Below are 23,744 nucleotides of genomic sequence, written 5' to 3'. Positions count from 1 at the left end.
ATGCTGCTCTCCATCCCAGACCACCATTTAGCTGGTTCTGCTAATGCCTATGTAGTGCTTATTATATGGTCTTCCATTGGATTTGAACATAGCTTTCTAATAAAACATTAATTATATTTCTAGATAGGTTGCACATATTAAGATCAATTTTGATACATTAGACAAGAGAATACATACAGTGGTTTTATGGATAAGAAGACTAGTGCAGTGCAGCTATTACAAACGTGAACCGTAGTGTCCAATTTGAAAAATTGATCAGTTAATGTACCGAATAAACTATATTGGGAAGGAAAAAAGTAATAATGGGTCAGAATGCTCATAGAAAAAGCCATTTTAAAATTATACCTGTCCCTGTTACAGTCATGGATTTAGAAGCAGAAAATAGCAACTGCTTGATAGCTGATGCAAATAAAAACATTTTTCTACAATGCATTTTAAATAACCAAGCATTGATAATGTCCTATACATTCCATTGATCTATAACTGCAAAGTCCACTCACTATAAATTGAAATATCAAAGACTATAGGGTTGTAATGCAGCAAAGTAGCAAAAAGTAGCTCCTCTTTCTAAAACATACCAGGCCACATGACTTGCAAAATCAATACCAGACCTTTATCCTAGAGAGGGGTCTGGTATGGATTTTTAAGGGGAATGCCACACAAAAAAGGAGTGGAATACATACCAGACTCTCATCCAAATAAGGGTCTGATACAGGTTTTTAAGGAGCACCCCATACAAAAGAATCAAAAAGGTATAAGGCATAGAGTACTCCCGAAATCCATACCATACCTTAACCAAGCATGCGGTTGGGCTGGCCAAGAAAGAAAGGAGCTGCAAGTGTGTGTCCACCTTCAGAATCACACCAGGCCACGTGCCCATAACAAGGGGGGAGGGAGGCTGGCAAGATACCTTATCCACATGTTTATGGTGACAAGGTATTTGGATGGGTAAATAGTACCCATTGTTACTCATCCACATAAAAAAGTAGTGAGTAAAAAAAAAAAAAAAAAGTAGTAGTACATAAATCAAATACCTTTGTAAAAGTATTTTTTTTTGTCCCATGATATAAATCTAATGTTGATAATGTTGTCCAGTGAGATAGTCTCAAGAGCATTTATGATGAATGATGACCTTATGACCTGCCAACACAAATATGACAACCTGTACTAACGCTAAACCAGCTTGTAATGCTGGCATATGTAATTGACCAAATGTGGTCATGACCATATGTGATCAATGACAACTTCTGGCCCCCTTCCCTTCCCTTGGCCACTTTGTTACAAACAGAAGCAGGCAAGGGGAGGACATCCTACAGGTGCACCACTTCAGGCATCCCCTCAAGCATTTTATTTAAAGAAATTGTGACCTTTAATGTTACCCTTTAAGCCTTATTATGTGGCCCTCGCAAAAAAACTTGTAGACTGGTCTTGAAAAAGCCAGAAAAAGCCTACACGATTCAGCTTCCATCCCATCAGCATTTGCAAGTTTTTTTCAGTGTGCTCAGTCTGCTTATCTCTACAGATAACATTTAGCTACACTTTTTTGATATTTCCACTCTGCCAAATTCAAAGTGGTTGTAAAGGATCAAGGTTTTTCAACTTCATGCCTCCTATGCATGAAGGTATAAAAACTTTCTGTGTACAGCAGTCCCCCCTAATACTTACCTGAGCCCCTTCTTGGTCCAGTGATGTGCATGAGAGCAGCAGCTTTCCATGGACTTTTCCTCCTCATTGGCTGAGACAACAGCAGGAGCCATTGGTTCCAGGTACTGTCAATCACAGTAAGTAAACCAATAAGGAGAGAGTGTGGGGCAAGGCCGAACCACACTAGTGTATGAATGGACACACAGAGCAGTGGCCTCAGGAAAGAGCCTGCTTGGGTACCCCCAAAACAAGCTTATTGCTCTGGGGGCACTTGGCAGGAAGGAGGGGAACCAGCAGGGGACCCATTTAGAGAAGATTCGGTGCTGCTATGTGCAAAACCACTGCACAGAGCAGGTAAGTATGACATGTTTGTTATTAAAAAACAAAATATTCCTTTAATATCACTTTAAGTGTATGCATAGTAACTGTCAGATTTATTTGTAAACACATACTGCTAAAGCTTGGTTGCTGCCTGAGCATAAAGACATGAAGGACATGAAATTATTATCAGGGTTATTATCTTTAGAGCTGCTTTCCATACATAAAATATACCCAGTTGAAAGTAGACTCTAACTGAAATTAAATTTAATTTCAGTAGTCTATTCACCACTCAAAAGTGTGGGACCCCAGACACAAGGGGGTTTATTTACTAAAGCTGGAGAGTCCAAAATCAGACTCCCTTCTGCATAGAAACCAATCAGCTTCTAACCTCAGCTTGTTCAATTAAGCTTTGGCAATGAAACCTGGAAGCTGATTGGTTTCTGTGCAGAAGGGAGTCTGATTTTGGACTCTCCAGCTTTAGTAAATAAACCCCAAGGGGTCCTCCGGGCATGAGGATATCAATCTGCATACCTGATGTACACAGCTCATATAAAGTTGGAGGGAGGGAGTCACAAGATGTTAAAAAAAATATTTAAAAAAGGAAAAAGGGTCAAAATAGCTTGTGGACAATTCTTATGGTTCCAATGAGTTTGCCCATTGGATCTGATGATGCTTCCAAGTTTCTGTGGTTACACATTATCACAACCTTGAACTCTACAGATTAGATCACACATTTTGGTTGACATCAAAGATGTGAAATCTTTCTTCTTAAGTAGACCATAGTAGGCTTACACTTGATCTTTATCAGACTGCAGAGGGATTTGGTAGGTGGAAGGACCCCACCATACAGCTTTGCTGGCTAATGCTTAGATATTTATAGAAAACCAGGTTTCTGGCTATCAGAGGACTGTGTACATTATCCCATATAGTCAGTTAACAAATGCCATGTACAAGTCATCTGATAACATGTACACATTTCTGTGCAACAATTTCATGATTGTGAAGAGTGTCTCTTTAAATCATGGCGATTTATACAAATGATATATATATATAAAAACTAAGCACTTTCTGTACTTATTTCTTGCCTTTTAACATGCATATCCCACTATATATAATGCCCTTATGACTGTACCACAAAACTATCAGCAAACACAAAACTTCCAGCAGAAAAGATCATCACTTCCTACAATCAGTTTAATGTTTTCCCTTGGACTTTCACAAGCCTTAAACTGGTCTTGGTACATACTGAATAATGTATGATGCTGACCTTGGGAGCAATCTCAATAATATCAGTATAAACAAAGCAAATAATGACCAAAGAGTGTATAAGTCTAATTTGCAGCATAAAAGCAGGTTATGCTTACTAGTCATCACTGCAGAAGCTGAACACTAAAGCAAAGGGTGAAAATAAACTACTTTTTAAATCAGGACAGCTATGAAAAATATATACCTGAGGCCTGAATTATTTTAAATTCATGAATCATTTATGAGCGCACAGCAATAAAGGCAAGGCCTCCTGTATACCTTATGAAAAGGTCTCATGTGGAGTAGAACATTTGAAAATCAAGATGTTCTTCCATGTAAGAAGGACAATTGTCTTTTTTGAATTCAGATATGTTTATGGAATGTTCACCAGTAACTAGCCTTTCATAAGATGGGCAGCCTTACTTTTCAATACATTACTAAAATGGCCAAATATTCATATTGAGAGGTATTTTTTCATTTTTTTTCTTATCATACTGTGTATGGATGCTGCAAGACATTATTGCTTCTCTGAAGTTTATGTATTTTATCATTAACCCTGCTTGAAGGGATGATCATTCTTCAATTCCAGGACACAAAGTGAAGCTGCAAGATGTATATGGTCATAGGGGAGAAGTACAGAGTCAGGATTATCAAGTAAAGGCAACCAGGGGATAACATTACTAGGGGGTGAATCCTGGCTATCTGGTTAGTATCATTGCCAAGCAATGCTTCCCCTCAACTGGTCCATGTATTTTTTATGACTGTAGAGAGCTTTTTCAGGGGCAGCAAATGGTGTGAATAATGATAATGTATTGTATAAAGTCTTGTAGATACTGTTTGTAATAATTAATACATATTATGAAATGCGATGTAAACAGCTAGATACATGGATGATATGCGCATAAGGGAGTTGTTTTATCTTGCAAAGGAATTGTATTTTTGTCCTTCCAATTCTAAGATTTAAACATTTCATTGCACAGAACAGCCGGGTACATAACACCACCTACTTTGTTACAGTTACAGCTAAAGTTTAGCTAAAAAAAAAATCCCTACATCTTTAGTCACAACATTTACTTGTACTGAAGTATGTTCCACATTGTGAAAGGCAGGTGGATCCTGGAGAAATCTTTACTGCTGGGATATCCCAACCTCTTCTGCGGATGGGGGAAAGGATCCCATGACTGATCAGGCTCTCCACCATTCACAGATCATGTTATAAGCAGAATAATCAATGAAAGAACATTTCTCAATTAAGGAGAAAGGAGGGGACATTTATACTTCTGTTCTGCCTAAAGACACACAGCTGTTAACCGTTGCAGCACCAGAAGTTGAGAGACAGGAAGAGGACAGGGAATCCCTGCAGTAAAGATTTCTTCAGGATCCAGCTGTCTGTACAAAATGGAACATACCTCATTGCAGATAAGTGATGTGACTAAAGCTGTAGGATTTATTGAGCTAAACTTTAGTTTTAAGCAGGGCTTTTTTTCAGCAGAAACATGGAGAACGCTGTTCCGGAACCACCAGCACTGAATTGTTGCTGGCTGCTGGGAGATTTATTGTCACAGAAGGGGATCTATTTTTCTGTGGTGGTCTATTGTAAGCTCCAAGGAGCAGGGCCCTCCTAACCCTCTTGTATTGAACTGTATTGTTGCTGAATTGTCTCCCGTTATATTGTAAAGCGCTGAGCAAATTGTTGGCGCTATATAAATCCTGTATAATAATAATAATATTGTTGCTGGTGAGGATCTATTGTTGATGGGGGTCTATTGTTGCTAGCTGCTGGAGAGTCTATTGATGCTGGCTGCTGGGAGATTTGTTGTAGCTGCTGGGGGTATATTGTTGCTGGGATAGTATTTTGGTTTGGGGTGTCCATTGTTGCTGCAGGAATCTATTGTTGCTGGGGTGTATATTGTTGCTGGCTGCAGGGGATCTATTTTTCTGATTTTCTTGTTATCATTAACAAATTCAATACAAATTATTCAGCACCACAAAATGATACTGTATTCTATAAAAGGAGCCATACTGGGAGGTGAGTAGGGGAGTGGAAACATAAAGTGACTTAGAAGGGGGGAGTTCCTTTACCTATTTTTTTTTTAAAAGCCCTGGTTTTAAGGAGTACAGCGTTGAAGGCAGCACAAGTGATTGCCTCCCAGTGCTGCCCCCCACCTCCAATTGGAGTGGTCCTGTACAGGGAACGCTAGTATCAAGTCAGAGTTCAAGGTCTTTAGATTTTGATTTTACAATTCTAGTTCATTGGACCCATTTGTGTCACTAAGAATAGTATTCCACCACCTAGGCCCTTAGGAATCATATGAGTTGGTAAAGGTAAAAATGTTATTTCCAGATAAACCTGACTATGAAAATGAACCTCCCAATGCAGAACCTCAGAGATCTTCAACATATGAATTTTTAAAACAACCCTTTGTTGTTAGTTACTGTTAGCCCTTAAAGGTAAATAGTTTTTTAAATACCATACATGTCACATACAGAATGAAAATCAACAGCATTGATAATTACAAGCAAGTACGAACTGGAATGAATGTAAGTATTATCAATATAGGGTATATCTAGACATGTTTACATTAAAATAGGTAGTATTTAAATCATTTGAAAAGGACATTACAGAGCGTAATTGCAAAATGAAGGAGCCTGAAGCAATCAACAGTTGCAGTGATAAAAAGTGACCTTCTATGACGGGATATGTATGAACATGTATTGCTATACAAATTAACTTGGATGGAGGAAAATGAGCTCAACAATTTTGTTTCTCAAATAGTATCAACAGAAAATGACTACTTAGAAATGAATACATAATTTAATAATGTTAAACTCAACAGAGAATTCAACCAAGCTTCACTAGCTATTTATGTACCTTCTGGAAAAGATAAAGTGAACCAGTCAGCACAAATCAACATTTATACATTTGACAAATATTAACAATTACCTATATATCAAAAAGCCCATTTCATTTTTAATGTTTGTATGGTCTTATTTGCCTCGGTCTCTCTATGACGCCTGCAAATTTGTATTTTCAAGAGCAACTCCACACAAGTTAATCTATCGGAGAACTGCCAAAGGTATTCAGGAAACATTGTACTATAAATGAAGACAAAATATCCACTTAGCATGCCTTCAAGTGTATATTACAAGTGTACTTAATTTATGGCCAAAACATTTTTAAGTTTTGGATAGAGTAAAGTCTTTAAACCCCTGCCAATTTATTTTTGCTATCTGTGTCCTACTGGGGGGATTTACCATCATGTCCTATCCCAGAGATGCAACAGTAAGTAAACCAAAATCTCTCTTAGACAGTTGTCACCAGAAAGGGTATCCCCATTGTAGTGGGGTCAACCTGGGAGAACATGTAGATAAATATTTTAATCCCCATCACATGACTACTGTGATAGCTTGTTAGAGGTCACATGATTGGGAGCCCTTCCCGCCAGCTCCCAAACATGAAAAGATACCATCAGCTATCTATGACAGCTCAACCACTGTGTTAGGAGCATGCAATGGGTGCATTCTTAGCACAGAAACCTAGGCTGATCATGGACACATATGTGAAGGACGTGTGTTAAAGCCCACCCCCTTTGCCACTGTCCCTTTAAATGGGTCTTGATGCCAGGGGGAGCAGGACAGACTTCTCAGTCACCTGACCAATGTTATTGGCTATCAGAGTGGTCACATGATTACGAGCCCCTCCCACTGGTTTCAGATCATGAGAAGAGACTGAGAGCTGTCTATAACAGCTCAGTCACTGTGCTAAGTGTACACAATGAGAACCCTTTCAGCAGAGAAACCTATTCTATCCATGGCCGCATGTGTGCAGCGTGTGGATGCTAAAGCCCACCCTCTTTGCCACAGCACACGTTTTACGTGGGCATCAAGAAGTTGGAATTACAACAATTAGACAAGATGAGAAATGTTACTGTGCAGTATCTATTCAGAATGAAATCTTTCTTCCCCTATGGCTCCCTCTCCCCTTCTCTAACTACAACAGAATATTTGTAAAGTTGGTTACACACAGGCCAAAAATTGGCCAAAAACAGTTGGTTTGGCAGGAACAGGCTGACTTTTGACCTGTGTGTATAGCTTCCCATTGGACAGAAGCTAATCTCATAACTAGCTTCTGACAAATGTAAATGTTGGAAAACCAGCAAATCACTGCCAGCGCTGATCAGTGTGCCCTGGCAGATGGGCAGTCCCCATGTCAGAACACAATAGCTCAGCGGGGAGATTAGTGCACTAACATCGAATGTGTTAGCATGGCAATCTGTAAGTTTTCTTTGTTCAGCCCACTGGGTTGAATGAAAAAAAAACTTCCTGTGTGTACCCAGCATAAGTGTTGTAGGAAAATGAACAACCTGTACACATACAACTCACTCTTTACACTGAGCTTCCACATGTGATAACACAGGGGGGAATAGGGATGACCTGAAGACTTGTGCTCAGGCTGAAATACGTACATGATTGAGCATTAGATGCTGGGACGTTAGTATAGTAGCATTTAATAGCAATAGCCTTGTGGCAGAGTAGCACAGAGAGCTTCCTCTATCTCTGGCAGCTACTCAGCACTTACTGCAGGGACCCTTTTCCATGCATTCCCTGCAGCTACCATGTGACCTGTGATATCACTACTGAGCTTCAGGCAACCAATGAGATAGCGTTCCTGAGGTCAGCTGACTACTAACTATAGAACAGTTTCAGCAATGTGAGATTTCTTTGTGTCTCCCAAAAATATTGGAAGACTTGACATGTATACCATTGAAAGATTTACCTTCACCTTCTGTTTTGGTGACAACTGGACATATACATTAGGTGATCTACCCAATATGGACACAGACAGCAACAAAAAATTGACAGGGATTGTATTCTTTCCCTACTCTATCCAAAACTAAAAAACAGATGTTGATCACAGAAAGGGTATACCAAGTGGATCTCTTGAGTTCACTTGTGGTGTGTGATGCTACACATCAGAGAGTATTCAGATTTCTGTCATAGAGCTATAAAAAATGGCTACAAGCTTTGTAACACTGTGCTAGGGGCTCTCCACCAGAGACAAAGAGAATGTATGAAGACACACCAACAGTGACTCAGTAAATGAACAAGTTACTCCAGGGACATAGGACACCCAGCAAGGAATACGCACATGGTAAGCTGGGGACCGCGTGGAGAGATCTTCTTGGGTTTAAAATAACCATAAAAGGCACCCTCCCAGGGGCATGGGAACCATATGGGGTACTATAACAACAATGAGAAAGAACAAGAATATGGCAACTGCATGGAGAACTCTTCCACAAACACTGCAACAACTTTCACATATTTATTTATTATAGGTACTTGTATAGTGCCATCAATTTATGCAGTGCTTTTACATGTATATATCTCGTACATTAACATCAATCCCTAACCCCCAAGTAGTGTACAATCTAAGGTTCCTAACTCACATTCATACATGCTAGGACCAATTTACCTAATAGCATGTCTTTGGAATGTGGAAGGAAACCCACACAGGCACAGGGAGAACATGCAAACTCCAGGCAGTGTCATGGTTGGGATTTGAACCAACAACCCTATTACTGCCAGGTGGAAGTGCTAACCATTTAGCCACATTATGACAGGCTATGCTTTATTGTGTTTGGCATGTTCATATATATCAACTGCTTTCTTTTGACAAAGTGTTGTGTTGTGTCAATGTGCTGTTTGACAAAATGACCCACACAGACTCATTCATCCTGTTCACAGTAAATTAGTATGGAATCAGGAAGAAATGATTGGACCCACTTATTGGCACAAGTCTGTAGCCATATTCAAAATATAGCTTCTTATTAGCATTGCCAAGCAGGGAATAAAATAATTCAGGGAATTACTAATGTTATCCAGGAAATACCACAATTGCACTAAATTCAGAATCTTCCCTCAATTTACCATAACCTAAGGTCTGTGTAATCCCCTGCAGATAATGGACATACACTTATATAGAGGATCAGTAAGGAAGCATGTTCTGATGTTGTGTTGTAATATTTTTTTCTTCAATAACCCATAGAAACCAAACATAATTCACTCTGGTGAAATCGAACTAGTACAACATGAATGCTGAACTCCGGCTATAGAACAATATACTTAAAACTGAACTCCATGTTATTTAAAAGCGTAACTGGAGATCACAGAATCTCAAAGTATATTAATTGAATCCCCTCACCAAACAGAAAGGAAAAAAAAAAACCTAATTGAACAAATGCTAATTACCAAAGTCATGTGGTACAGGCCCTGAGTTACATTGGTTAGTAAAAGGAAGAATACCCCATATGTTGGTGATCAGTAGGAGGAAGAATGATCCCCTTATGTTGATTATCAGTAGGAGGAAGACTGTCTGCTTTCAATGGTGGTCAGCAGGTGAAAGAATTTTCCTTTATGTTGGTCAGTATGAGGAAGATCGTCCTTTTACATTGATGTTCATCAGGAGAAAGAATGCCCTCTTACTTTTATGGTCAGTTGACAGTAGTATGTTTCTTTAGATGTGTGACCATAAGGTGAAAGAATGCCTCCATACATTGGTGGTCAATAGGAAGAAGAATGTTCCCTTACAATTGTGGTCATTAGGAGGAAGACTGCTCCTTACCGTTGGTGGTCAGAAGAAGGAAGACTGCTGCTTTATGTTGGTGGTCATTAGGAAAAATGAATGACCTCTTACAATTGTAATCAGTAGGAGGAAGACTGATCCTTTACATTGGTTGTTAGTAGAATGAAGAGTATTCCCTCATTTTGGTGGTCAGCAGGAAGAAAAATGCCCCCTTACATTGGTGGTATGTAAGAGGAAATAAGCTCCCTTACAGTGGTGGTCAGTAGGAGGAAGATGGTTCCTTTATGTAGGTGGTCAGTAGAGGGAAGAATGCTTCCTTACATTTTATTAGTAGGAGAAATTGTACACCCTTACATTTGTAAATGTTTGGAAGGATGGTGCCTTACATTGGTGGTAAGTAGGAAGAAAAATGATCCTTTATGTTGGTGAGAAATAGGAGGAAGACTGCTTATTTATGTCAATGGAGAGTATAAGGAAGAATGCTCCCGTACATTGGTCAATATGAAGAAAAGTGTCCTCTTACATTGATGGTCAGTAAAAGGAGGAATGTCCCCTTAGATTGGAGGCTAGTAGGAGAAAAAAATGCCCTTGATGTTGGCAGTCAGTAGGAAGGACACTCCCACAAATGTTGCGAGGAGGAGAAAGACTGCTCCCTTACATTGGTGGTCAGTAGGAGGAAGACTGTTTTTGTATGTTGGTAGTCAGTAGGGGGAAGAATACTCCCTTAAATTGCTCCCTTAAATTGGTCAGTAGGAGGAAGATTGCCCCCTTACATTGGTAAGTAAATGAAAGAATGCTCCTTTGAGTTAGTGGTCAGCAGGAGGAAGAATGTAGAAATCTCACTGACACTTCTACTTACATCAGTGTCATCTGACTAAGAAAGAAGGTTCTCTACATAGCCATAATCGGTATCATAGTGAGACAACCGGAAATTTGGCTACAGAGTACAAATGCTAAGACTGGTTATACTCCAGTGATCCTATTGCTGGTGACAAATCACCTGTGACAGGATCCCTTTCCAGAGCAATACTCACCTAGCTCCCATGCATCACTACCTCACTGGCCAGATTAACAACACATGTCTAACACACCATCCTAACTCTCACGCTCATAGCCAAGCCACGTATCCACCGGACATGCACCCATCCTGGTCCCAACTTGGCCCCTTCTGACCCAGAGCCCTTAGAAGCTGCATGTTAATTAAAACATCTTTAAATGCAACCAGTATGATTATCTGAATTTGACTTGATCTCAGCCTTTTGTATTTCCCTGTACAGCAACACTTAAGCACTTAGGAGATTAGGAGTGGAGAGTCAGGAGCCAATCGGGTGTGATGTGTGCATGTATGCTTACAAGTATTATCCTGGAAGGAAGAGAGAACAAGGAGAGCAGAGAAATGACCTTCTCAGTCTGCATCTTCTCTTCCACAGCCTTCACTGTATCCCAACTACAGTTTATACCTTTAACAGAAAAATGACGTCAAGCTGGCTGTGCCATATTCCAGAGCAATGTAAAATCTCAGGGATGGATGGACAGAAATACAAATCCATTGCCAATTAAAATATCAATTTTATGTAGATCAGTGGTCTCCAAACTACCATATACAGCCCTTTGCTTGCTTTTGTCTTTTTTACCCTTTGCTTGCTTTGGGGCAATATTTCATCCACTGATAACAACAATGGGGCATAATTCCCTCCACTGACAGCAATTAAGGGGCAAAATTCCTTCCAATGACACCAACAATGAGCCACAGTTTCTCACAATGACACCAACAATGGGGTGCCATTCCTCCCACTGACACCAAAGAAGGCGCATGGTTTATTCTCATTGATGTCGGGACCTTTATTACTCCCAATGGCCATAGTCTGGCCCCCCTAAAGTCTATAGGGCAGTACACTGGCTGTTTGTTTAGAAAGTTTGGAGACCCCTGATGTAGATGTAGATGTTTGCCTGGAATTCAGATACATTATTTTTTTATATAAAGTGGAACTTCACCCAAAAGGGGAACCAACCATTCTTGGACACTTTTTTTTTTAACTGGTACTCACTCCCAGTTCCACTCGGGTAAGGTAGACCTGGGTGAGGACAGCACTAAATTTCTAGACAGGTAAGTGTCACTTTATTAAAAGTCAGCAGCTAGAGTATTTTTAGCTGCTTTTATTATTTTTTTTTGGGGGGGGGGGGGTGGAGGGGAGACTGAAGAATACATAGGCCTCTGCATATATAGGGGCTTGTTTATACAATGTCGATAAAAGGCAATGTGCTTACTGCAATATGAATCAGGTTCCAGATGTCATTTTTCCATTGAACAATTAAAACTGACAGCAAACATCTGATTTATTGCTATAAGAACACTCCTACATTTCCTTTCTTCCAGGTTTTATACACAAAGACTGTTATTCCTTCATACTTTTAAAAGACAAGAGCATGAATTGTAGATTTTAAAAGAGGCAAAAATCAACTTTCAAACTGCATAGCTCAAATCTCAGTTATAATAGTAACACAACAGACAAAAATCATCTTGATACACTGACATGAAGCTGACTCAGAATACGAATAGGGTGTGATTTACATTTCTTAAGCAATGCTCCAAATGTGTTCTTGTCCCAGCACTTGCTACATATTCCTCATGAGTATGCCTCAGCAGCACTGTGGTATTATTTTTATATCCCCTTTTATTGACATGAAAAAAATAAAATGATATCTTGCTGCCAAAGGACTAGTAAGAAGCACATAATAGAGAAAGGAATTCTGTACTTGTAAAGATCCACACAACGGAAGCAGATTGCCAAACGGCCAGTGAATAAATGAACAGCCTGTTAACAAATTAACATTAAACAGTGCAATATTATGTCTGACTGTCAGTTCTCAAAAATAAACAGAGAAGGATATATTGGAGCCATGCTAGCTGTATGGTCCATCGCAGTTCTTAGTTACTAAATACAAAAAGATATGAAATTTTCCACACTTGTTACAAGTAAAAGCTGCAGATCAAGCAGAATGTTCTGTCCATAAATGTATGCAGAATACCACATTTCTCAAATAAATAAAAAATATGTCCAAAATAGGTGACACCGGGTAATTTACAGCAACCTTCTATAAACAGTATTAGACCAAGTACACTCAAGTGCCAGTTACTAAAACACAGCTATTGCCAAGAAAAAAATAATAATTATGACTTTTCAGTTCATATAATGCTATTGCACATAGAAATCAATCAGCTTACAACAGAAAGGAAGGAAGATAAAGAGGTCTGTTTATAAAAAAAAATGCTGTTTGAATGTTTCAGTATTCCCACAGCTGCCGCACATAATCTGTGTAATGTGGCTAATATGTTTATTTCCTATGTTTGCCAGCTCTATCTAGTGGTCATATAGCTGTATTTTCCTGAAATACCTCAATTAGGAGAATGTTGCATTATGACCACTAGACAGAGCTGACAATCATAAGAAATAAACATATTAGAGACATTACAGGGATTATCTGCAACGACAGGGCAAATGTTGTGACATTCACACAGCATTTTGGTATAAAAAGACCCCTAAGTGTATGAAAACCCCAAAACAGAAAGTTTCTTTCATACTAGTCCTTAGATGCTGCAGCTGCATTATTTTTCTGTTATTTAAGTGTTTTCTTTATTTTCATCAGGTGATGCTGCCAGTAGCACACTTTCTGTACTAGGCTGACATCCCTCACTCCTACTGTATCAGGGCAACAGAAACAGGGCAGTTTTACAGAAAGATCCCTCTCTTCTCCATACCATGCAGTGGAGGGGTTCTGTAGTCCTTAGTAACAATGTCATTGATTGAACTGCACCACAAGTAGAACACACAGGAAGTTACCAACTGACAAGATATCTGACAATGTCAATGGGAATTTGTTGGCACTTGACAAACAGATGTAAAAAAAACACTTTCAGTGGCACATTTAACAGACCAGAAGAGACCAAATAAGAAACACGTGATGCTGGGTTATATAGTTCATAGCTATTAAGAAGTTTTCCTTGATAGCATATACCTGATCCAAAAAATTACCCAGTTTTGGGCAGGACCAGAAGATGTACTAGAAGTCTCTCGGAGAGGAGTCACAGAACTAGCACTGGTCCGTAGAGTTGGGAAATATCATGTGAAGTAATTGATTGGTCCTGTACCACCTGGTCACAAGATGGTTCACTGCCTCATTTTGCTCAGCATCACTACACTAAACTTTTAAAAACAGCTGATATCTGATTGGCAGCTTATTGCTTCCATCGTATAACTGTTTGTATGGCGTTAAAGGACAGTTTCTAGTTCCAAGCTCATGTGCAGGTTTTGATTATAGCATTGGATGAATGACAAATATAGCCATTGTTTACTCAAGCTACATGGATTGTTTTGATGGCTAGTTTTTTTGGAGTTTTTTTTATCATTTATAGATTACAGATATTTAGTGCCAGCACTTTACATACTGTACAACATACAGGGATTGATTTACCAAAACAAGAGAGTGCAAAATCTGGTGCAGATCTACATAGCAATTGAACAAGCTGTTAGAAGCTGATTAGCTACCATGCACAGCTCACACCAGATATTGCACTTGCCAGTTTTAGTAAATCAACCCCACATTCACATCAGCCCCTGCCTTCGTAAAGCTTACTATTTAAGATCCCTATCTCACATACATACATACACATACTAGGGCCAATTTAGACAGGAGCCAGTTAGGCTTCCAGCATGGGTTTGCAGCATGGAGGGAAACCCATGCAAGCACAAGGAGAACATGCAAATTCCATGTATGTAGTTTCCTGGTAGGGATTCAAACCAAGGACACCAGTACTGCAAAGTAGGATTGCTCACTCTGGCAACTCAGATATTATCAAGACAACATTCCATATCTTCCTACAGTCTCCAAACCCTTGGTTTCTTCCAAAGAGTGCACCAGACAAAAGATGCAGGTACCTAACTATCCATATTGCACACTTATTATTGGATTTTAGATTTTGCTGAAGTTCTCATTTAAGTAAGTCCATATGGTTCTCTTAAATATACCTTACCATGAATTTAACTCCTGAAGCTCTTCAGACCTTAACAAGACATATTGCTCATGCTAGTTTACCAGCAGGAGAGGTTAAAAGAGAAGCTTATAATAAAATCTACCGTTTTAAATAATAATCCATAAAAACTAATATTTTTTCATTTCCTGCAGGAAATGAAGTCAAATGCCAATACACTATTAACAAGAGCTAACTTGTTTTTCAGCCAGAAATGTAAAACACTTTTTTTTTTTTACAGCAAGAAACTGAGATTTTTTTTTCTGTTCTCTGTCGCTGCTACAGCTAGTTTTTCATTACAGCTAAGTGAAGACTGCAAAGCTTAAAATCCCAACACAACACATCCTGCATTTTAAACACAATTGTACCTTCAACAGCTTGAATCAATAACTGGTATATTTTTATATTGCTGTAAATAACACTAATAATGATACCTATGAAGAGATGGAATAATATGTATTAAATAATTGCTGTATCTATGAATCTTTTCTTGTTATGTATCTCCAACAGCTGGTGCAGCTGCTCTGCCTTAATTTGTTTTTATTCTTCAAATCCAGTGGGTTTCCTGTAGTTTGGGATTTTGTTAAAAACTATGACACATTCCACTAGGATGAAATTATACCCATGTGTAATATGAGTTCTTCCTAAAGATCTCATCAAGTCAGCCGCACAGAAACTGGCAGCCATTCCATCATCTAACCGTATCTAACATTAACTCTATACCACATCTAATCGGCCCATATATTTATCAAAAAAGGTAGGAAAAATATATAAAATTTCCACAACTCACACTAATACACAGACATGCATGCGCATAAACACACACGTACCTTGCAGTGAAACAGAATCGCATGCTGTTCAATGGTTGACATGGTAGCCAAGAGTTATTTTTAGGCAAAAAAAATGTTTGGTCATTTACACATACTTGTTTATTGTCTATAGTATTGGAGGATATGCTTACTGCAAGATACCATTTTGATATTACAAACCAAGATCACCATACCTGTGCATTGTTCAGGTCTATGCAACAGCAGGACAAGACCCCATCACTAGCTGGACCCATATCTAGTATAAATGGACTCCAAACTGATAGTGGGCCCTTGTACAACAGTTGGTACAAATGCTATGTCTTCCCCAGCTACCGCGTGGCAATCATTTTCATTTTGCCATTTATCTTGTGTAGCTGCAAGTGCATGCACACTGACTGGCTCATGTATAAACATATTGTGTACGTTCTCATCACGTGTACACAGAAGTTACAGCTTTTTGCACCAGTCACAACACAGCAAGGACAGGACCAGGGCTCAGCAGGGTTGTGGAAGTGGAGAACTCTGACAACAGTAAATAGTGAGCAATATTTAAAGCAACCGTTGCAATTTTTTTTCTCAAAGAGGGTTTATTGAATAATGCATGTAAACATTACAAGTTCCAGAGCACTTAATTCAGATAAAGGCACCACTGAGCTGCACCATACATCCAAACAAAGGCACAGTAGCATAAAGTGCCGACAATTCTAACATTTTACCAAGTACCAACACAACTAACTGTAGACAGTGATCAATTATACAAAGTCAAACTCTTTAACAAGATAATAGCCATGGAGACACTGGTTCTGGAAGACAGCCCCAATCCTGAAAAAGTCTTCACCTCCTGGATGTGTTGAAGCGCCTACAGTGAGTCAGATGCTTTTTGAACCCTAATCTCCCACTGATTGGCTTTATTCCGTTTTACTTCAAGTGATTTTTCAAGCATTTCTCAGATTGTTTAGTTATCTTTCTCTCCTCCCTTCTAACTCCTCTTTTTTTTCTTTTTTTATTTCTTTTTCCCCTCATTCTTTTCTTCTCCCTTATCCTTTCCATGTTATACCTTATTGCCACTGTTGGCTTACTACTGATTTTAGTATTGTCATGTGCACTGTGTAGTTGGCAACCTATTCTACTTAAAACATGTTGCGTATGTTTTTTCACAGAATGGTATGTCGCTTTTAGTTGGGGGTATCACCTATGACATGTTTTGATTACCATTTTCAACTGTTGTTTCCTGTCCTTGCTTCAAAATACTTACAATTTTAAATAAAATATGTTTAACCACAAAGGCTAACTCATTAGGAAACAACTGGGTGTTTGTTACAATAGCCTATCCATAATTATATCCACTGAGGATAGTCCCGGGTGTGACGATCGCGGCGTCAGACCCCAGCCCTTCTCACCAAACTCGTGACAGAAGGACTAGCCAATCTAAAACTGCGCTGTCACGTGCGTAACAATGCCATGCCCAGCTGCACCCTGCACAAAGATTTTCCAGCTAATGGATCACAATCGATGTACCTGCAGCCTGAGAGCGATTGTTACTGGGTCAGGTTTATTACGCAATTAACCCTTCACACTGCCACCACCTCCTTTTTATACAGAGAAATATTAGCAATACCACTATGATATTTGAATAATAATGTGTATACGACTGTCACCGCAGGCAGGGTACACAGAGGTTTAAACAAACACAGTAGCGCTCTTCAGAGACAGGGGTTCTTAGTTTGCATTAAAGAGCTTTAGAAACAGTTCAACACTCTCAGAAAGTAAGATTTATCACTAAAAGGTAAAAAGGCTGCAATAAGAATATTTACAGAAAAAGATGTAGCCAATATATATATATAAATATACAGAGAACAATAGGACAGCAAAGAGATAACAGAAAAAAGTTTAGAGAGATAAAGTACTTGCCGTCAGCCTTGGTTTAGCAGATCAAGTTTCCTGAGCAAAAGGGCCTTTATCTCCCAAAGTTGGTTCCGATGTTAAAAGGGAGAATTCTTCAACTTAGCTCAACTCAGCTTAGCTTAGCTTAGCTCCAAGCATAACAGCTTTTCTAGGAATTCAGCAGGGTCTCTCCTTAAAGCAGAGAACCAATCGCTTCATTTGGGGAGGGTGTTGGGCGGAGACCCAAGCTATAACCAAAATCCCTCCCAAGTTGATACCAGGGCAATAATTTTCCCTGGATACCTGTAACATTCTATCCATGAGTATATTAATATGCAGAATCACCTGCCGAACGTCTAGATATGAAATATGACATACCTGCTGGGACGGTTAAGGAGATGTCGTTTACTGCTCTCCTGTAGATTCCAGCTCGGGGGTGTAATATATCAGATGACTTGTATTAAAGTGACCGGTCTGAATATATGCCTGGTTTTTATGTAAGTCTTCCATATCTCCATATATAAAATTATATGGAAAGGGGGATTTTTAAATGTGAGTCCATTTTACGACTACCTGAAATGTATTTGAAGTTTAGTGAAGGACTGGTTTTATGGCTTTACGATATTCCAGATTGAGAAGCTAACAGACATCTGGGCACCAGCTAGGTTGGGATTTATAGCCATGGAGCTCTCCCACTGGGGCCTGTTGCCTTTTGAACTCAGCATACACACACTGACCACATTGCTGAGGGAGGGGGGTGGGGGAAATCAGAGGAGGGAGACTGATTTGGGAGTAGAAAATGATACAAGATGGAGGCCTTTGCCAAAATGGAGGTTCGCATCCATCACTGTTTGCACGATTGCTACATCGGGGTGTCCGGCCATGGGGCTCAAAATTTGTCAAACTTGCTGGAGCACTCTCTATGTTGATATATGTACTGTTCAAGCTGTAGGGTATCACCCATCTGGGTTATCCATTCTTTCAGGGAATGGGGATCAGCTGATTTCCAGTGCATAAGAATCAGTTTGCAGCGATGGAAAAGTGCTCTAGCTATGGCTCGTTTAGGGAAACCCTCAACCTGAAGGTCATTCAAAATACATAAAAGGCATTGTTTGGGATCCTCGCAGAAGGTAACTTGAAAGACCTTGTTAAGGGTATTAATGACTCCTAGCCAATAAAGATGTAATTTTTGACACCACCATAAAAGCTGTATCAGATCACAAGGTTCTCTAAAGCACCTTGTACAGATTGGATCACCTTGTACCCCCATTTTAAACAATTCTTTTCCCACCTAGATGCTGCTATAGAGGGATAATCTTTCAAAAAGATAGTTAACATCATGGAATAGCATCTAAATATGATACCCTTATAGGATACTGTATCAGACAAATAATTAGATATCGGGGTAAGAGACTGAATCCAAAGGTCAAACCCTTATTGTCCCCTGAAATCATGTTGCATTTGGAAATAATGAAAGTACATGGGTCATGGAAGGTGGAATTTTGTTTGCAAATCTGAGAAAGAGCATAATGTACCATTGGCAAAAATGTGATTAAAATAAGTAATACCATAATTAGAGATGAGCGAAGTATTCAAAAATTCGATTCGGCTGATTCGGCGAATTCGAGGAATAAATTTGATTCGAGGCGAATATATTCGCTGCGAATTTAACTTATAAAAAGGGTGTTTCTAGGCTTCAGAGAGCCTTTATATTAGTGCAGAACACTGTACCTTTAATTTAAATGACCTTGGAGTCTGCTGGGGAAGAGAAATAATACTGTCAGTCAGTATGACATGCAGATGAGTGCCGTTGATCTTAGAATCACCGCACACTTCACTCATTTGGGCAGTCACGGGGCCAAAACCAGAGTGTGGAGCCACAGTGTGGCGGTGGAGGCAGCAGCAATGGGAGGCCATACAGCACCCTATGACAAAATGGAACCCACCAGCAGTGTGAGGAGACCTGAAAGTGGCACATGGCAGAGTGTGGCGATGGAGACAACAGCAATGGGAGGCCGTACAGGGACCTATGAGACACTCTGGACCTGGCAGCAGCATGAAGAGGCGGTACGGGGGCCCATGGCAGATTACGGGCCTGGCAGCAGCAATGGGAGGCCCGTAATCTGCCAGCACCCTATGACAAAATGGAACCCACCAGCAGTGTGAGGAGACCTGAAAGTGGCACATGGCAGAGTGTGGCGATGGAGACAGCAGCAATGGGAGGCCGTACAGGGACCCATGAGACACTCTGGACCTGGCAGCAGCATGAGGAGGCGGTACAGGGGCCCATGACAGATTACGGGCCTGGCAGCAGCATGAGGAGTCGGTACGGGGGCCCATGGCAGATTACGGGCCTGGCAGCAGCAATGGTAGGCCCGTAATCTGCCAGCACCCTATGACAAAATGGAACCCACCAGCAGTGTGAGGAGACCTGAAAGTGGCACATGGCAGAGTGTGGCGATGGAGACAGCAGCAATGGGAGGCCGTACAGGGACCCATGAGACACTCTGGACCTGGCAGCAGCATGAGGAGGCGGTACGGGGCCCATGGCAGATTACGGGCCTGGCAGCAGCAATGGGAGGCCCGTAATCTGCCAGCACCCTATGACAAAATGGAACTCACCAGCAGTGTGAGGAGACCTGAAAGTGGCACATGGCAGAGTGTGGCGATGGAGACAGCAGCAATGGGAGGCCGTACAGGGACCCATGACACACTCTGGACCTGGCAGCAGCATGAGGAGGCGGTACAGGGGCCCATGACAGATTAAGGGCCTGGCAGCAGCATGAGGAGTCGGTACGGGGGCCCATGGCAGATTACGGGCCTGGCAGCAGCAATGGGAGGCCCGTAATCTGCCAGCACCCTATGACAAAATGGAACCCACCAGCAGTGTGAGGAGACCTGAAAGTGGCACATGGCAGAGTGTGGCGATGGAGACAGCAGCAATGGGAGGCCGTACAGGGACCCATGACACACTCTGGACCTGGCAGCAGCATGAGGAGGCGGTACAGGGGCCCATGACAGATTTTGGGCCTGGCAGCAGCATGAGGAGTCGGTACGGGGGCCCATGGCAGATTACGGGCCTGGCAGCAGCAATGGGAGGCCCGTAATCTGCCAGCACCCTATGACAAAATGGAACCCACCAGCAGTGTGAGGAGACCTGAAAGTGGCACATGGCAGAGTGTGGCAATGGAGACAGCAGCAATGGGAGGCCGTACAGGGACCCATGAGACACTCTGGACTTGGCAGCAGCATGAGGAGGCGGTACAGGGGCCCATGACAGATTACGGGCCTGGCAGCAGCATGAGGAGTCGGTACGGGGGCCCATGGCAGATTACGGGCCTGGCAGCAGCAATGGGAGGCCCGTAATCTGCCAGCACCCTATGACAAAATGGAACCCACCAGCAGTGTGAGGAGACCTGAAAGTGGCACATGGCAGAGTGTGGCGATGGAGACAGCAGCAATGGGAGGCCGTACAGGGACCCATGAGACACTCTGGACCTGGCAGCAGCATGAGGAGGCGGTACAGGGGCCCATGACAGATTACGGGCCTGGCAGCAGCATGAGGAGTCGGTACGGGGGCCCATGGCAGATTACGGGCCTGGCAGCAGCAATGGGAGGCCCGTAATCTGCCAGCACCCTATGACAAAATGGAACCCACCAGCAGTGTGAGGAGACCTGAAAGTGGCACATGGCAGAGTGTGGCGATGGAGACAGCAGCAATGGGAGGCCGTACAGGGACCCATGACACACTCTGGACCTGGCAGCAGCATGAGGAATCGGTACGGGGGCCCATGGCAGATTACGGGCCTGGCAGCAGCAATGGGAGGCCCGTAATCTGCCAGCACCCTATGACAAAATGGAACCCACCAGCAGTGTGAGGAGACCTGAAAGTGGCACATGGCAGAGTGTGGCGATGGAGACAGCAGCAATGGGAGGCCGTACAGGGACCCATGAGACACTCTGGACCTTGCAGCAGCATGAGGAGGCGGTACGGGGGCCCAAGGCAGATTACGGGCCTGGCAGCAGCAATGGGAGGCCCGTAATCTGCCAGCACCCTATGACAAAATGGAACCCACCAGCAGTGTGAGGAGACCTGAAAGTGGCACATGGCAGAGTGTGGCGATGGAGACAGCAGCAATGGGAGGCCGTACAGGGACCCATGAGACACTCTGGACCTGGCAGCAGCATGAGGAGGCGGTACGGGGGCCCATGACAGATTACGGGCCTGGCAGCAGCATGAGGAGTCGGTACGGGGGCCCATGGCAGATTACGGGCCTGGCAGCAGCAATGGGAGGCCCGTAATCTGCCAGCACCCTATGAAAAAAATGGAACCCACCAGCAGTGTGAGGAGACCTGAAAGTGGCACATGGCAGAGTGTGGCAATGGAGACAGCAGCAATGGGAGGCCGTACAGGGACCCATGAGACACTCTGGACTTGGCAGCAGCATGAGGAGGCGGTACAGGGGCCCATGACAGATTACGGGCCTGGCAGCAGCATGAGGAGTCGGTACGGGGGCCCATGGCAGATTACGGGCCTGGCAGCAGCAATGGGAGGCCCGTAATCTGCCAGCACCCTATGACAAAATGGAACCCACCAGCAGTGTGAGGAGACCTGAAAGTGGCACATGGCAGAGTGTGGCGATGGAGACAGCAGCAATGGGAGGCCGTACAGGGACCCATGAGACACTCTGGACCTGGCAGCAGCATGAGGAGGCGGTACAGGGGCCCATGACAGATTACGGGCCTGGCAGCAGCATGAGGAGTCGGTACGGGGGCCCATGGCAGATTACGGGCCTGGCAGCAGCAATGGGAGGCCCGTAATCTGCCAGCACCCTATGACAAAATGGAACCCACCAGCAGTGTGAGGAGACCTGAAAGTGGCACATGGCAGAGTGTGGCGATGGAGACAGCAGCAATGGGAGGCCGTACAGGGACCCATGACACACTCTGGACCTGGCAGCAGCATGAGGAATCGGTACGGGGGCACATGGCAGATTACGGGCCTGGCAGCAGCAATGGGAGGCCCGTAATCTGCCAGCACCCTATGACAAAATGGAACCCACCAGCAGTGTGAGGAGACCTGAAAGTGGCACATGGCAGAGTGTGGCGATGGAGACAGCAGCAATGGGAGGCCGTACAGGGACCCATGAGACACTCTGGACCTGGCAGCAGCATGAGGAGGCGGTACGGGGGCCCATGGCAGATTACGGGCCTGGCAGCAGCAATGGGAGGCCCGTAATCTGCCAGCACCCTATGACAAAATGAACCCACCAGCAGTGTGAGGAGACCTGAAAGTGGCACATGGCAGAGTGTGGCGATGGAGACAGCAGCAATGGGAGGCCGTACAGGGACCCATGAGACACTCTGGACCTGGCAGCAGCAAGAGGAGGCGGTACAGGGGCCCATGGCAGAGTGGCAAAGCGTAAGCAGCTTAAATTGAAGGCCATACAGAGGCCTATGTTAAAAATAATAACATGTTTGGGGCATGATTCATGGCGGATTTAGTCAGTTGTGTCAGAAACTGGTGGTTTGAAATCCAGACTAATCCACGCCTGATTCATTTTCACAAACGTGAGTCTCTCCACACTTTGGGTGGACAGTCGTGTCCTCCGCGGAGTTACAATACCTCCTGCCGCACTAAACACGCGCTCCGATGCCACGCTACTGGCCGGGCATGACAGCCTTTCAAGGGCAAATTCAGCTAGTTGGGGCCAAAGGTCAAGTTTCGTTGCCCAGTAGTCAAGGGGATTGTCTACCTCGGTTGGCAGGGTGCTGTCCAAGTAGGCCCAAGCCTGTTGTTTGAGGTCCTGCTCCAGGTCCACCTGATGCTGCTGCTGCTGCGGCTGGTTAGTAGTTTCCTCACTGCGCTGGTGAAGAAAGCTACTCATCATCGACTGCAGACTGAGGCAGCCGCTGCTGGTGGAGCTGCCACTGCTCCTACCACCCCACCCCTCCCCTGCTGCCATGGCAGCGGAACGCGAGCGCACAGGGCCCACAGTGTCTGAGGATGGACGTTGGCGCAGACAGGCAGAGACCAGCTGACTACATAGGTGGTTTTTATAGTACGTTATTTTGGCCTCCCTCTCAGCAGGTGTGAAAAAGGCCACCATTTTTGAACGGTAGCGAGGGTCCAACAAGGTGGACAGCCAAAAGTCATCCCTCTGTCTGATGGTTATTATTCGGCTGTCGCTACGCAAGCAACCGAGCATGCTATGGGCCATTTGTGCCA

The sequence above is a fragment of the Staurois parvus genome, unplaced genomic scaffold, assembly GCF_062004578.1.
Source record: "Staurois parvus isolate SC_StPar_1 unplaced genomic scaffold, SC_StPar_1.0 ptg001302l, whole genome shotgun sequence".
Lineage (NCBI taxonomy): Eukaryota > Metazoa > Chordata > Amphibia > Anura > Ranidae > Staurois > Staurois parvus.
The sequence above is the reverse complement of the archived record's forward strand: the minus strand, read 5'-3'. Positions refer to the sequence as shown.